This window comes from Nicotiana tabacum, chromosome 9 (genome assembly GCF_000715075.1).
Source record: "Nicotiana tabacum cultivar K326 chromosome 9, ASM71507v2, whole genome shotgun sequence".
Lineage (NCBI taxonomy): Eukaryota > Viridiplantae > Streptophyta > Magnoliopsida > Solanales > Solanaceae > Nicotiana > Nicotiana tabacum.
The window spans coordinates 101,795,462-101,810,647 of record NC_134088.1 but is presented as its reverse complement, the minus strand read 5'-3'; the positions used below and the strand labels follow the sequence as shown (position 1 = coordinate 101,810,647).

The following is a 15,186-nucleotide window of genomic DNA, read 5'->3' as shown; positions in this document are numbered from 1 at the left end:
ACCAGGCCTACGCCTCTCGTAAGTCTCCCACCATCTGAGTGCAGCCCCAGAAAACTGAAAGGTAGTGAATGAGACCCTACAAGTCTCCAAAATTCCAGCAGTCGGAGTATCCTCTGACACCTGTCCAAGAAGTCCTGAGCGTCCTCTCTCTCTGTGCCACTGAAAGGTGGCGGCTGGAGTCTCCCAAACATCTCCAACCTACATTGATCATCCTCAGGCATAGCAGGAACCACATAATCCTGTGCAACTGCAACCGACTGGGCTGGTGGTGCCTCTGGTGTCTAACGTCCCTAAATAACCTGCTCGGGTGTGCGAGCGACAGGAGTCTGAGTGCCTCCCCCAGCCTGAGAAGTGGTTGTGGCTGTCGAAATAGAGACCGCCTGAGCAAGGCCGGTACATGCTGTCAGAACCTGAGCTAGGGCCTCCTGAAGGCCAGGAATCACAATAGGCACAGGTGGTGCCTGAGCTGGTGCATCAACAACTGGAACCTGGTCCTGATCTAGGACAACCGGTGGATCTGCAGGTACTGCCCCAACTGTTGTATGGGTTGCACCTCTGCCCCTACCACAGCCTCTACCGCGGCCTCGGCCTCTCGCGGCCCTGGCTGGTGGTACTAGTGGCTGGCCCTCCTGACCGGTAGCACGAGTCTTCACCATCCGTGAGAGAATAAAATACAGATGTTTAGTTACTAGAATACACAGAACGCACGATAAGAATCCAAGAATGTAAAATTTTCCTAAAGGTTTTGCAGCCTCCCAAAGATAAATACAGACGTCTCCGTACCGATCTGCAAGACTCTACTAAACCCGCTCATAACTTGTGAGACCTATGTAACCTAGGCTCTGATACCAACTTGTCACGACCCAAAATCTAACCATGGTTGTGATGGTGCCTATCGTGTTACAAGGCAAGCCTACTTTCAAAAATATTACTACTAAACCGATTATAAGAATTTAATAAAACATTTCCAACATTTAAATTTTTCATAAACTAAATCAACTCTAATTATAATATAGAAAAATATGAAAACGAGCCCCAAACATCGGTGTGTCACTAAGTCATGAGCGTCTAAACCTATAAACTAATATATATAAACTGTCTAACTATCCAAAAGAAGAAATGATAAAGGAGGAACAAGGTCCTGCGGACGCTAGCAGCTACCTTGCAATCTCCACAGACAGCCGTCCTGAACTCAACGATCGCCGCGCTCTAACTCACCTGGATCTGCACATAAAGTGCATGGTGTATATGAGTACAACCACCTCAGCAAGTAACAGAAATAACTAAGGAACTGAGCAGTAGTGACGAGCTAAGTAAAGCAGTCCAATTATTTATTTCAAAATTTAAAAATAAACAGAAATAAACAGGTAAATTCCATAACTCAGTAAATGCCACAAAGAAGTTTAACAGATAAATGCAGCAACATCACAAATAAATACAACCTCACAGCAGTGTCACTCCATCACTCATCACTCACACTCAACACTCAAGACTCAAAACACTCAACACTATGCGCTCACTGGGGGTGTGTACAGACTCCGGAGGGGCTCCCAAAGCCCAAGCGCTAAGCACGGACAACTCACGTGCCATCATATCAATACCTGGATCCACACGGTCAACTCACGTGCTACGCGGACAACTCACGCACTATGGTATCAATACCTGGACCTGCATGGTCAACTCACGTGCTACGCGGACAACTCACGCGCTATGGTATTAATATCCTCACAACCAGGCCCTCGGCCTCACTCAATCATGTACCTCACTAGCCTCACCATCATCAACAAATAAGGGAACACAACCCACATCAAGTATCTCCGCATATTAGCAAATAATAGAGACTGAGGTAAACATGTACAATAATTTCTATGTTTGAATACAAATAATGTGAGCATGACTAAAGCCTAAGCATGATCTCTAACATGAAGGTAGACAAGTTCAATAACAAGTAACTACGTAAACACAGATGATGGTCATGAGGCCTCACGGGAAGGACCAAGTCTCAATCCCTCGAGGTATATACCCACACGCCCGTCACCTAGCGTGGGTATCACCTCCAAACAGTCACACGATATCAAAATCTCTGAGTTTATACCCTCAAAGTCAGAGTTAAAACTGCTACTTACCTTAACAGCGTAAAATCCTACTCCGGGATGCCCTCGTCTCTGGACTCGGTCTCCAAAAGCTCCAAAACTAACCATAATCAGATTAATACCATCAACATAGGATAACGAATCGAATTCCACAATAAAAACTACAAAATATGCCAAAAATCCGAAATCGGCCAAACCCCCCCCCCCCCCAAGCCCACATCTCGAAACCAGTCAAAAATGGTAGAATAACAAACCTCGTCCTCACCCGAGTCTAACCATATAAAATTTGTCAAAATCGGACTCCGTTTGGTCCCTCAAATCCTTAAATTAAACTCTTCAAAATTTCAAGCCCTAATCCCTCATTTTCATTTTCACTAATTACAATGATTAAACAACAGAGAATCACCATATATACAAGTATTAGGGCTTAAGTAACTTACCTCAATGAAACCCCCTTGATTCCCTCTTCAAATCTCTCCCAAAAGATCCAAAACCGAATAGAAATGGTGAAGAATGCACCAAAATTCACAAAGTGTGCAATATGTACCCTTTGCCCAGGCTTCTCGCACCTGCGGCCATTTTCTCGCACCTGCGCGACCGCACCTGCGGTCCAAGGAGCCGCACCTGTGCAACGCACTTAATTCCCCAGCTTCCGCACCTGCGGACACCTTTCTCGCACCTGCGGACTCCCATCTGCAGTCCCAGGTGAACATCTGCGAAAGTCACTTAGACGCCAAGCTTCGCACCTGCGGGCTCGCAGGTGCGATCCTCTCTTACGCACATGTGCTCAATGCCAGGCCTCCATTTCCCGCATCTACGATATGCCATCCGCACCTGTCACCATCGCACCTGTGGCTCACCATCTGCAGGTGCGGCCACACCAGTAGCCTTACACCAGCACCTTCCAGTTGTATTTCTCAACTTCGACAAATCCGTTAACCACCCGGAATTACCCCAAGGCCCTTAGGACCTCAACCAAAGATACCAACAAGTCATATATCAACATACAAACTTAGTCGAATCTTCGAATAACTCAAAACAACATCAAAACACCAAATTACTCTCGGATTCAAGCCTAAGAACTTCTAAATTTCCAAATTCGGCAACCGATGCCGAAACCAACCAAACCACGTCCGAATGACCTCAAATTTTGTACACACATCACAAATGACACTACGAACCTACTCCAACTTCCGGAATTCCATTCCGACCCCGATATCAAAACTTTCCACTACCGACCAAAATTGCCAAATTTCCAATTTCGTCAATTCAAGCCTAATTCTACCACGGACCTCCAAATCACATTCCGGACGCACCCCTAAGTCCAAAATCACCTAACGGAGCTAACAGAACCATCGTAATTCAAATATGAGATCATTTACACATAGGCCAACATCCGTTTGACCTTTCAAACTTAAGTTTCTACTTAAGAGACTAAGTGTCTCAATTCACTCTGAAACCACTCTGGTCCCAAACCAACTAACTCAGTATAATATAATATAGCTGAATAACACAAAAAGAAGTATAAATGGGAAAAACGGGGCTATAACTCTCGAAATAACTGGCCGGGTTGTTACATTCCTGGTCCCGGACATATTGCTAGTGGGCCATCGAACATTCTTCTGAACAAGGTTCCATCCTCGGACAAGCTGAATCCGGCTGCCTTTGTGCGCAGGGCCCTCGATTCTTTTGGATATGAGGGATGTTTCCCGGTCTTCAAATACTCTACGTATTTATTTCTCCAATACCAGGTTAAGCTTGTGGAGCTTATCTCGGTGTGACCTTCTTCTACTACTGACCTCATGAGTTGTACCACTGCCCTTGAGTTGAGTTCGTCGTCCTCGACCGACAACCCTAAGTTTTCAAGGGCATCAGCCTCACTATTTTGATCTTGAGGTACGTGCTGCAAAGTCCATTCTTTAAACCGATATAATGTTACATGTGACTTATCTAGGTACCATTGCATTCGTTCTTCTCTGACTTCGAATGTTCCTTAACTTGATTCACCACAAGGAGTGAGTCATACTTAGCTTCGATCACCTCCGCCCCCAAGCTTTTGGCCAGTTCGAGACTTGTAATCATGGCCTCATATTCGACCTCATTGTTAGTCAATTTCACAGTTCTAATGGATTGTCTAACTATGTTGCCTGTGGGTGGCTTCAGTACGATGACAAGTTCGGACCCCTTTGCGTTCGATGCACCATCCGTAAAGAGGGTCCAGATTCCCGAAGACATCCCCGAGTTCACCAACAACTCTCTTTCAACCTCGGGTATTATGGCTGGCGTGAAGTCAGCCATGAAATCTGCCAAAATTTGAGACTTAATGGCTGTCCGGGGTCGATATTCAATATCGTACCCGCTGATTTCTACGGCCCATTTGGCCAATCGTCCCGAGAGTTCGGGTTTATGCATTATATTTTGCAGTGGGTAACTTGTCACAACACATATAGGGTGACATTAAAAGTACGGTTTTAGTTTCCTAGAGGCACTTAATAAAGTGAGCGCCAATTTTTCTAGGTGGAGATATCTAATTTCGGCCTTACCCAAGGTCCGGCTAGCATAATAAATAGGAAATTGCGTACCTTGTTCTTCCCGAACTAGGACTCCACTTACCGCTATCTCCGATACCGCCATATACAAGTATAGTTGTTCGTCTTCCCTCGGTGTGTGAAGTAGTGGCGGGCTTAATAAATATCGCTTAAGTTCTTCCAAGGCCTGTTGGCATTCCGAGGTCCATGTGAAGTTGTTTTTCTTCTTTAGTAACGAGAAAAATTGATGACTCTTATCAGAGGACCTCGAGATGAATCACCCCAGGGCGGCTATGCCCCCGGTTAGCCTTTGCAGGACCTTCACGTTGTCCACTACCGTGATATCCTCGATAGCTTTAATCTTGTCGGGGTTGATCTCTATTCCTCAGTTGGGTACCATGAATCCAAGAAATTTACCTGATCCGACTCCGAACGCACATTTTTCCGGATTCAGCTTCATGTTGTTCTTCTTCAATATACTAAAGGTTTCCTGCAAATGCTTTAAATGGTCCTCTACTCGCAGTGACTTGACTAACATATTGGCAATGTAAACTTCCATGGATTTCCCTATTTGTTCTTCGAACATCTGGTTTACTAGGCATTAGTAAGTGGCACCAGCATTTTTTAATCCAAATGGCATTACGTTATAGCAGTATGTGCCATACTTAGTGATGAAGGAGGTATTTTCCTGATCATCCGGGTTTATTCGTATTTGGTTGTACCCGGAGTAGACATCGAGAAAACTGAGGATCTCGTGGCCAGTCATGGCATCGATCATGCGATCGATGTTAGGCAAAGGGAAAGAGTCCTTGGGGCATGCCTTATTTAAGTCCTTGTAATCCACACACATTCTCAGTTTGTTCCCTTTTTAGGGTCTACTACTACGTTTGCTAGCCATTCCGGGTATTTGACTTCCCGGATGGACCCTATTTTAAGGAGTTTAGTTACCTCGTCCTTGATGACGGCATTCCTGATCTCGGACTGGGTCTCCTCTTCTACTTCACCCGATGGAATTAGGGTCCAGGCTCAGTTTATGAGTGGTGATCTCCGGTGGGATCCCTGTCATGTCGATATGGGACCAAGCAAAACAATTCATGTTAGCTATAAGAAATTGAATGAGTTTTTTCCTGAGCTCGGGAGTTAACCCCGTGCCCAAGTATACCTTTCGATCGGGCAGATATTCGATCAGTATGATCTACTCCAGCTCTTCGACCGTTGATTTGGTGGTGTCGGAATCATCGGGGACTATGAAGGATCGAGGAACCACATAATCATCGTCTTCGTCAGTCCCCTGCTTGTCCAGTTGGGTCGAGGCCAACATCGGTGATTGCTATTTGACTTCCTATTTTGCAATCGAATATGATTCCTCTGTCGATGAGAGTGTTGATATTGGAATTACTTCATCAACGGCAAACATTTCCTTCGCGGCGGGCTGCTCCCCGTAGATCATTTTAATCCTCTCTGGTGTTGGGAATTTTAACACCTCGTGAAGGGTAGAGGGCACATCTCTCATGTTGTGAATCCACGGCCTCCCGAACAGCGCGTTATATCTCATGTCCCCTTCGATCAAATAAAACTTGGTCTCCTGGATGGTTCCGGTTACGTTCACCGATAACGTTATTTCTCCCTTAGTTGTTTCACAAGCTATGTTGAATCAGTTTAGAACTCGGGCCGCGGGCATGATTTGGTCCTGTAGGCCGAGTTGTTCTACGACCCTCGATCGAATGATGTTGGCCAAACTACCTCGATCAATTAACACACGTTTAACTCGAGTATTATTCATGAGTACAGATATTACCAGTGCATCATTATGGGGCTGCATGATTCCTTCTGCATCCTTGTTGTTGAAAGATAGAGTTTCTTCTGGTATGTAATCATGAGTCTGTTTGTCCCTCGTGATTGATACTTTGGTGCGCTTTAACATCGTACCTTGGGGAACATCAACCCCTCCGATGATCATATGAATGACATGTTGAGGTTCTTCTTGCTCGTTTTGTTTATTGGAATCCCTGTTTTTGAAATGATTCTTGGCTCGATCACTTAGAAACATCCGAAGGTGCCCGTTGTTGAATAACCGGGCTACTTCTTCTCTCAATAGTCGACAATCTTCTGTTCTATGGCCATGGGTGCCATGATATTTGCATATTTGGTTGGGATCTCTTTGGGATAGATCAGTTTGTAAAGGTCGAGGCCATTTGGTATCTTTGATACGTCCGATAGCTGATACGATGGCGGCTGCATCAACATTAAAGTTGTATTCTAATAATCGTGGTGCTTCTTTAGATTCAATAGGCCTGTCAAAGCCATTCTTGCTCATGAGCCCTCGAGAGCTCTGGCCTCGATCACTTCTCCTTTCACTTCGTACAGGATTTTGCCCAGATTCGCTGCTCCTACGATCTCCATTGTATGGCTGGTACTGATCTCTATTCAACCTCAATTCTCGGTCAATGTCCCTCTTGATTCTATCAACGGGTCTGATAGGATAAACGAGCCCGGAAGGAGCCCCAAGTTGGTCATCTTCGACCCTGATCTTCGATTGATATCGATTATGCACATCGGCCCAAGTAATAGCTGGGTATTCTATCACATTCTGCTTCAACTGTTGCGAAGACACTGAGCTTCGAACATTGAGTCCTTAGGTGAAAGCTTGAACGGCCCAATCATCGGCGACCGGTGGTAGGTCCATTCGTTCTATTTGGAATTAAGACATGAATTCTTTGAGCATTTCGTTGTCCATCTGCCTTACCTTGAAAAGGTCCGACTTCCTAGTTTTAACCTTGATGGCCCCAGCGTGTGACTTTACAAAAGAATCTGCAAGCATAGCAAATGAGTCAATATAATTAGGTAGTAAATTGTGGTACTATATCATAACTCCCTTCGACAGGGTTTCTCCGAATTACTTTAGCAAGACAGATTCGATCTCGTCATCCTCTATATTGTTCCCTTTGGTAGCACATGTGTAAGAGGTGACATACTCGTTCGGGTCGGTCGTTCCATTGTATTTAGGAATCTCGGACATACAAAATTTCTTGGGAATTGGTTTGGGAGCCGCGCTCGGGGAGAAAGGTTTTTGCACAAACTTTTTGGAATCCAAACCCTTCAACATTGGCGGTGCCCCCGAGATTTGATCGACCCCGGAGTTGTAAGTTTCCACCTTCTTGTCGTTTGCCTCGATCTTCTTTTCCCCAGACTCAATTCGTTTTGTTAGTTCTTTAAGCATCTTCATGATTGCAGGATCGGCCCCCGATTCTTTCTCGCTCGATTTCCTTGAAGCCGATTCGACCCTGTGGCCAACTTCCTGGGACGGTTCGGGCTCGATCCTGCTCGGTGGGTGATTTTGGTTTTGGAGATGGGCTATTGCTGCCTGTTGAGCCTGAAACATTTTGAAGATCACCCGCAGGCTGATCCCGCCCTCCTCACCGCCTTGTGTGCTTTGAGCGGCTGATCGAATATCCCTACGAACATTGCCCTCGGGATCGACGGCCAAATTTGCGTTGATGGATACATGTGAGTTGATGTCAATTGGTTCTACAGTCGGAACTCCATCGGGGCCAACCGGAGGTACGTCGTTCCCTGGCGCTATGTTATCATTTTCGTCGTGATGACCGGAATCATTATCCACGTGTAGGGGTGCTGACTGAGAGTTCGACATTTTGGTCCTGGAATCAAAGATACTCCAAAGAACAAGTAAAAAATAGTGTGTGTTAGGAAAGTTTGTACCAGATAATCGCTATTATCCTTAGCCCCACGGTAGGCGCCAAACTGTTTACCCTCAAAATCGAATAACAATTGAATTTATATGCGGTTTTAAGGATACGTGATACAAATTGATACAAATTAAGAAAACAGATTGATATTGAAATTGACGATAAAAGAATAAATGCAAACCACACGAATTGTACAGCCTTGGCCTTCGAGTTCGATCACCCTCGAACCCTGAAATGCTTCAACTGATGTATGAACAGAATAACAAGATGATAAGAATTAGAAATGACAATATATTGCTTTGTGTTGCGTATTGCAATGTGTGTTACAAATGATCAGACCCCCTTTATATAGTAGGGGAGTCCTACTCTTGATATAATTATATACAAGGTAAAAAATCTCATGATTTGCTAATTAATCGGCCTCTCCTAGATACGTGCCGGGATTTCTGCCGTGATCTCCAACCGATCGCCGATATTTCGCCCTTCTGTTATTTGGCTTGGCAAATTTTCCTCGATCTTGTTAGGTCTCGACCTTGTTCGGTCCCAAGGTCATGAGCTCAACGATATAACTTCGCACCTCGGTTCGACATAACTCGAAATCAAGTTCTAACCTGTCATGTTTCAGTCTCGATTGGTCACATAAGAGGCGAACCCGGTTTCGACCGTATACAGTTTTAAATATTATTAAAAACTTTTATCCACCCGGCCCAGCTGAAGCCAGCACAATCATACCATGACTTTTTCTTTTTTTCCTGTTTTTAGATCGATTAAAAAATAAAATATTTATCCCCAAACATAATATATCATTTTATGCGGCCTATATAGGAGCTAGCAGTCGAAGGCCTGATATCATTGTTAATAATCATAGCCGTTTACACATAATTTTTGCTAATTAAGCTTCGTATTTTTCAATTGTTTCTTAGCTTGGAATGGGGTATATGCAAAGGCAAATGTGCCAAGCCAAGATATAACATTTCAATTTAATCGGAGCTGTTTCCCACCAGATTTCATTTTTGGGACTGCCTCATCTGCTTATCAGGTTTTTTTTTTAAAATTATTTTTTCCTTAATATTTTTTGGAGAAAAATAATACTAGTACTCCGTTCGCCCCAATTTGTTTGATGTAGTTTGATTTTTTCATATGCCATTTAAATATTTTAAATTATCAATTATCATGACATATGGTACTCTTTATGTAAAATATGTTCATTTTAGTTTTAAAAAAAACTTAAGAATTTTATGTCCCAATTCGCGATTAAAATTAAAAAGTTTCACTCACGCATCAAACAAATTGGTACGCCAAGAATAGTTTAGTATTGTTTTTGGGTCTAGAGAAGGTTGGAAAGATAGGTCTATATTAGGTTTACTATAAAAACTATCCCTACCATATTGTTGTTCTCGTTGTCGTTGGATTAAAACGGTACAAAGTTACTTTTAACATGGTATGATTACATTATCCGTTTTGGGTCAAGCTTGCCGCAAGGTTTTCTCTAAAAGGCCTCACACCAATAAGAGTATCCAATTCCTTATAAGTATTTTCTTTTTCTTTTCAATTTTCTATGTAGAACTTTTTGTTCACACAAACCTAATAATCTCTCCCCTGAATTAAGTTTCACATGAGCTATCACTATCCATGGGCTAATTTGGAGATTAATTTTGTATCACCCACATGATTCAAGTATTTATGATCACCGAAGCCTAGAGAAGAGGCTTTGTATGCGTCTTTGAAGCTATGGGTAAAGATTGTAAACCTGCCCATAGACGGGCAAAGGCACTAAGCCGGATCTTACGCCATCACTCTGTCATCTCTATACTTGTCACGCCAAACCATTGGCTCTGATACCAGTTGTTGGTCTAAAACAACTCAAAGATACTTTTAACATGATGTAATATTGCAGAGGCGGATCTACCGTGTAAAATATGGTTCACGTGAACCCGTGGTCCTCGGGTTAAAGTATAGATATGATGTACATAATTTGACACACATATATATATATACTTGATTGAACCCATGGTCAAAAGAGACAAAGTGGTGCACTGGTTTTGGTCTCTTATTTCCAATAGCCTAAGGTTAGGGGATCAAATCCTCTGCCAACCATTTTGTTTATTTTTTTTTTTGAAAAAAGTAATGGTGCACCCATCCTTCGAAAATTCTAGATCTGTTTATTTTATTTTTTGAAAAAAGTAATGGTGCATTCATCGTCCGAAAATCCTAGATCTGCCTCCGTGATATTGTCTGTTTTGGGTCATGCATGTAAGTTTTTCTCTAAAAGGCTTATTCTTTATAAGTAGCTTTTTTTTTTCCTACTTTCCACGTAGAACTTTGTTCACAAACTCAATAATTGTGCAGCATGAAAGAGCAGCAAATGAAGGTGGAAGAGATCCTAGTATATGGGATACCTATACTCATCAACATTCGGGCACTCGTATATCTGCGCGCGTTTAATTTGTTTTACTATGAAAGATATTTTTTGAAAGAAAATTATTATTAAGTCAAGTAATCACAGGTAATTAAGAAAGTGAACTCCATTTCAAGTTGAAAGCGCTGGCAATATCAAAGGTTGCTTAGATGACTGAATAATATTTGTTGTGTACTAAACCAAAAACTCCTGAATTCCAAGAACCTCTATTTTTTTACGTCATTTTTTACAAGATTTGAAGAAGCAAACGAAAAGTGATATATTTGAAGAATTTAATTGTGTAGTAAAATTGAAATTATTTAGTCAACAAAATAAAATGTTATGCAGAAAGGATAAGAGATCTCAGCAATGGCGACATAGCCGTTGATTTCTACCATCGCTATAAGGTATGAGAATAATCAATAAATATATTTAAATAGATGCAATGGAGAAGAATTCTAAAATGACATATCTTTTCCTAATGAAGAATGTTTTGAATTACTATATATAGCTGTTCATCCTTTTCCTATTGTTTTGCAGGAAGATATAAAACTAATGAAATATGAAGGGTTTGATGCTTTTAGATTTTCTTTCTCGTGGTCCAGAGTTTTACCATGTAAGGTTCCTCGGATCTTTATTTTAAGAATTTCACCCGCATATTTTTACTAGACTTTCAAACTTTTATTGTTTTTGGGTTAATTATTATTTTTTTAAAGGCCAAAATTGCATTGGAAATTAAGGCCATTTCGCTACAAGCTCATTGGTTCACAGCTCCTAAATGTTCAATTTAATTTCAATTAATTCACGAGCTATTTTGTTTTTAAAAAAAATTTCACCCTATCGAAAATTCAATATTATCTCAATTCCACCTCAATATAAAACGTGCAGTCGTTTTTCCCTTTTATAGGGTTCCATCATCGTATTAGATTTACTCATTACTTATCATGTATCAGCTTTGATTTGGATAGAATTAATTAAGGTGTTTCCGATTTAATCAAAATTAGATGGGAAGCTAAGCATGTGAGTAAACAAAGAGGGTATCGCCTTCTATAATGATCTCATCAATGAGCTCTTAGCAAATGGTAATTAAGATTTCTCTCTCTTTTTCTTTACTTTTCTTTAAGAAGATTATTGTAAGAATTAATAGTACGACATCGGTGGGTGGGATGGCAATTTGTCTCCTTATATGATTTTAAAAATTTCTAGATCTAATTTTTGGAGTTGAGTTAATTAGGCCCAAGTTTTATTTTTATTTATCACTAATTATGTTCCGTCTTACGTGCGATAGGTATACAGCCTGTTGTCACACTCTTCCATTGGGATACTCCTCAAGCCCTCGAGGATGAATATCTTGGCTTTCTAAATTCTAAAATTGTGTAAGTGTGAAATTTTCAGTTTATCCACAAATTACAACTAACAATATTTCTTTTTCATTAATTTTTTCATCTCTACATATTGGCAGAGAGGATTTTCGAGATTATGCAGAGATTTGCTTCAAAGAATTTGGTGATAGGGTTAAGCTTTGGACCACTATCAACGAGCCATGGAGTTTTGCATATGCTGGATATGACTTAGGTTTATTTGCACCTGGGCGATGTTCTGTTTTGACTAATGCTTGTGTTAATTCTGGGAACTCGGCGACTGAGCCTTAGCTGCCTTACGTTGTTGCCCACAACTTGCTTCTTGCCCATGCAACGGCCACTAAACTATACATACATCAATATAAAGTAAAACATGTTATTTTGCTACTCGTGTCGGCAGCGGCAGAGCCAGAATTTTCATCAAGGGGTGTCAAAATATAAAAAATTAGCTACATCAAAAAGTTAAGGGGAGTCAACGTATAATAAATATACATAAAAAAAAATTATCTAGCAATATAGTATAATTTTCCGACGAATGGGTGTCGGTTGACACCCCTTGGTTCAATGTGGCTCCGCCACTGCGTGTCGGGTCGTACTTTACTTTACACCGAACTTAGTACTCTAGCTTTTATCCGGATACTGTATTTGTCTTCATGGGCGGAATTATAGATACAATTATGGGGCACGTGAATCCATGATCTCTCCACAAAATTATATATTTTATGTACATATATTTTTAAATTGATATAATATTAATTGTTGGCACTCATACTCTAAGAAGGTTGAATGGTCCACTTTGTTGAAGGTTGAGTTATTTATCAAGAGGAATAGGGGTCAATTCCCACTTAATACATTTTTTTCTCCTTTTTTAGTAGTGCATCCATGTACTAAAAATTTTAGATTCATCTCTGTTTGTCTTAAGAAATTCATTAAGCATGCATAAGTAATTAATTTAGAACTTAATAACTTAAAAGTACTAGAATCTTGAACCCAAAAATTTCATATTCTGATTCCGCTTCTATTTCTTCATTTTTGTTCTTATGCATGAAATTATACAGAAATCACAGAAGGGCGAGATAGGAATAGTACTGGTGTCTAATTGGTTTGAACCCTACTCGAAGATGCCGAAGCAGCTCAAAGAGCCTCGACTTCATGTTTGGATGGTAACTAAAAACGTTTACAGTAGAATTTAACTTGTTTACATTAAAAGTATAAATCAAAGTTTACGTTAAGAAGATAACTAAGTAATAAGTAAAACTTGTAACCCGAAAAATAAGAGTGATAACCTGCTACAAATGTGTTAAAATAGCATATAAATACTATAACTTGCAATACAAATAAGCTAAATCCAAATATTTATGCCAAATTAGTTGTCTAATACAAAGGGCAATCTAATGTCAAATTGATTACTCTCAATCCCGCCACACCAATTAGGAACACATAGATAAGAATAACTAAAAACAAAAACCGTTAATATATAATTAATTCTCACGTAATAACTCTTACATTTAGGGATGGCAATTGGGTAAGACAGGGAAGGACAAGCTTTTGACCTGCCCTACCTATTTAGCTTGTTTTCAAATTTAGGGATGATTTTCGAAGTCGGAATCAAAGTGAGAACATAGCAAAAAGAATAAAAATATACGGTCATCCTTTTTTTATCCAAAGACTAATCCGAATCTTGTCCCTGCCCTGCCCTGCCCCATTAAAAAATTTCAAAAATTAAATTCTGCCCAGCTCTGTCGCCCCGCCCCATTTAAATGTCCCCCCTCCCTTGCTTGCCCTATTAGGAGTTTGCCATGCCCCGCCCCGCCCCATTTGAATGTCCCCCTCCCTTGCATGCCCTATTAGGAGTTTGCCATGCCCCACCCCGCCCCGCCCTAGTTGTCATCCCTACCTACATTATTAGTCAGCGAATAGCAATCCATCCATTTTTGTTGCAGGTTTATGAATCCGTTAACATATGGTGACTATCCAGAAAATATGCGTAGACTGGTGGGAAGTCGCTTACCAAAGTTCACTGCGGAGGAAGCTGAAATGGTGAAGGGTTCCTTTGATTTCTTGGGACTAAATTACTATACTTCAACTTATGCACTCAATAAAATTACTTCCGTTGGTAATAATTTGAATCCTCGTTATTCAACTGATTCTCAAGTCACTCAAACACGTAAGTATAATATAATATAAGCTTTTCAAGAGCAAATCACAATTTTCTACTCTTAGTTTCCATGCATATTTATTAAGTATTTATTTTTATTTCTCTTTCGCAGCACTAAGAAATGGAAAATTCATTGGTGAACCGGTATGTCTTTTGTTTTTTTCAAAGATCACTTTTAGCCTACCGCCGAAATTATTTATATTCAATAGCCGTAAAAGTGCACAAAATTTATATATCTTTTATATATATAATACAGAAATATATATATATACAAAAAGTATAAAAATTTCGACTATCATTTTGATAGCGGCTATACAATGTCATTTTTTCATAAGTTTACTTGGAAAATAACCTTTTTCCTTTTTTGTTTTGTTAGGGCACCTGAATTCTACTAAAGCATTTTTTTTTTTCATTTTGTCCTAGACGGGCTCAAGTAATATTTTTGTTGTTCCAAGAGGTCTACGCAGTCTTCTTATCTATGCGAAGGAAAAATACAATAATCCAATAATTTATATTACGGAAAATGGTACTTAATCAGCAGTCTTTTGTTGTATTACATACTTGTATTTTTACCTTGTTTATTCAGCTTCTAATGTTTTGGCCTCTTATATGGTATTAGGTATGAGTGATATCAATATTAAAGCAGTTGAATCAGGAGTCAATGACATCAGTTAATTTACACCGTCGTCATCTCTTGACTCTCAATCATGCCCTCAAGTGAGTATCTCCACTTCTTATTAAGAAAAGAATAGACATTTGGAATTAATTAGAACAACGTATCTAAATAACTTACAAGGGGAACGTCAAAAGTAACTTATCAACAAACATTGTAACTGAGAAATTAATTAGATGTTTTGTATGGAATTACTGCATAACTGGAAAAATAAAGGAAATATAAAAAATGTCATATATAGTACTTCCTCTTTTCCAATTTAGATGAC

General features: G+C 40.4%; 1 pseudogene; it reads left to right on the top strand.

The window, feature by feature from the left end:
- The first annotated feature begins 8,118 nt into the window (after window positions 1-8,118).
- LOC107793928 (furcatin hydrolase-like) lies at window positions 8,119-14,920 on the top strand (annotated as a pseudogene).
- Window positions 14,921-15,186: the final 266 nt, after the last annotated feature.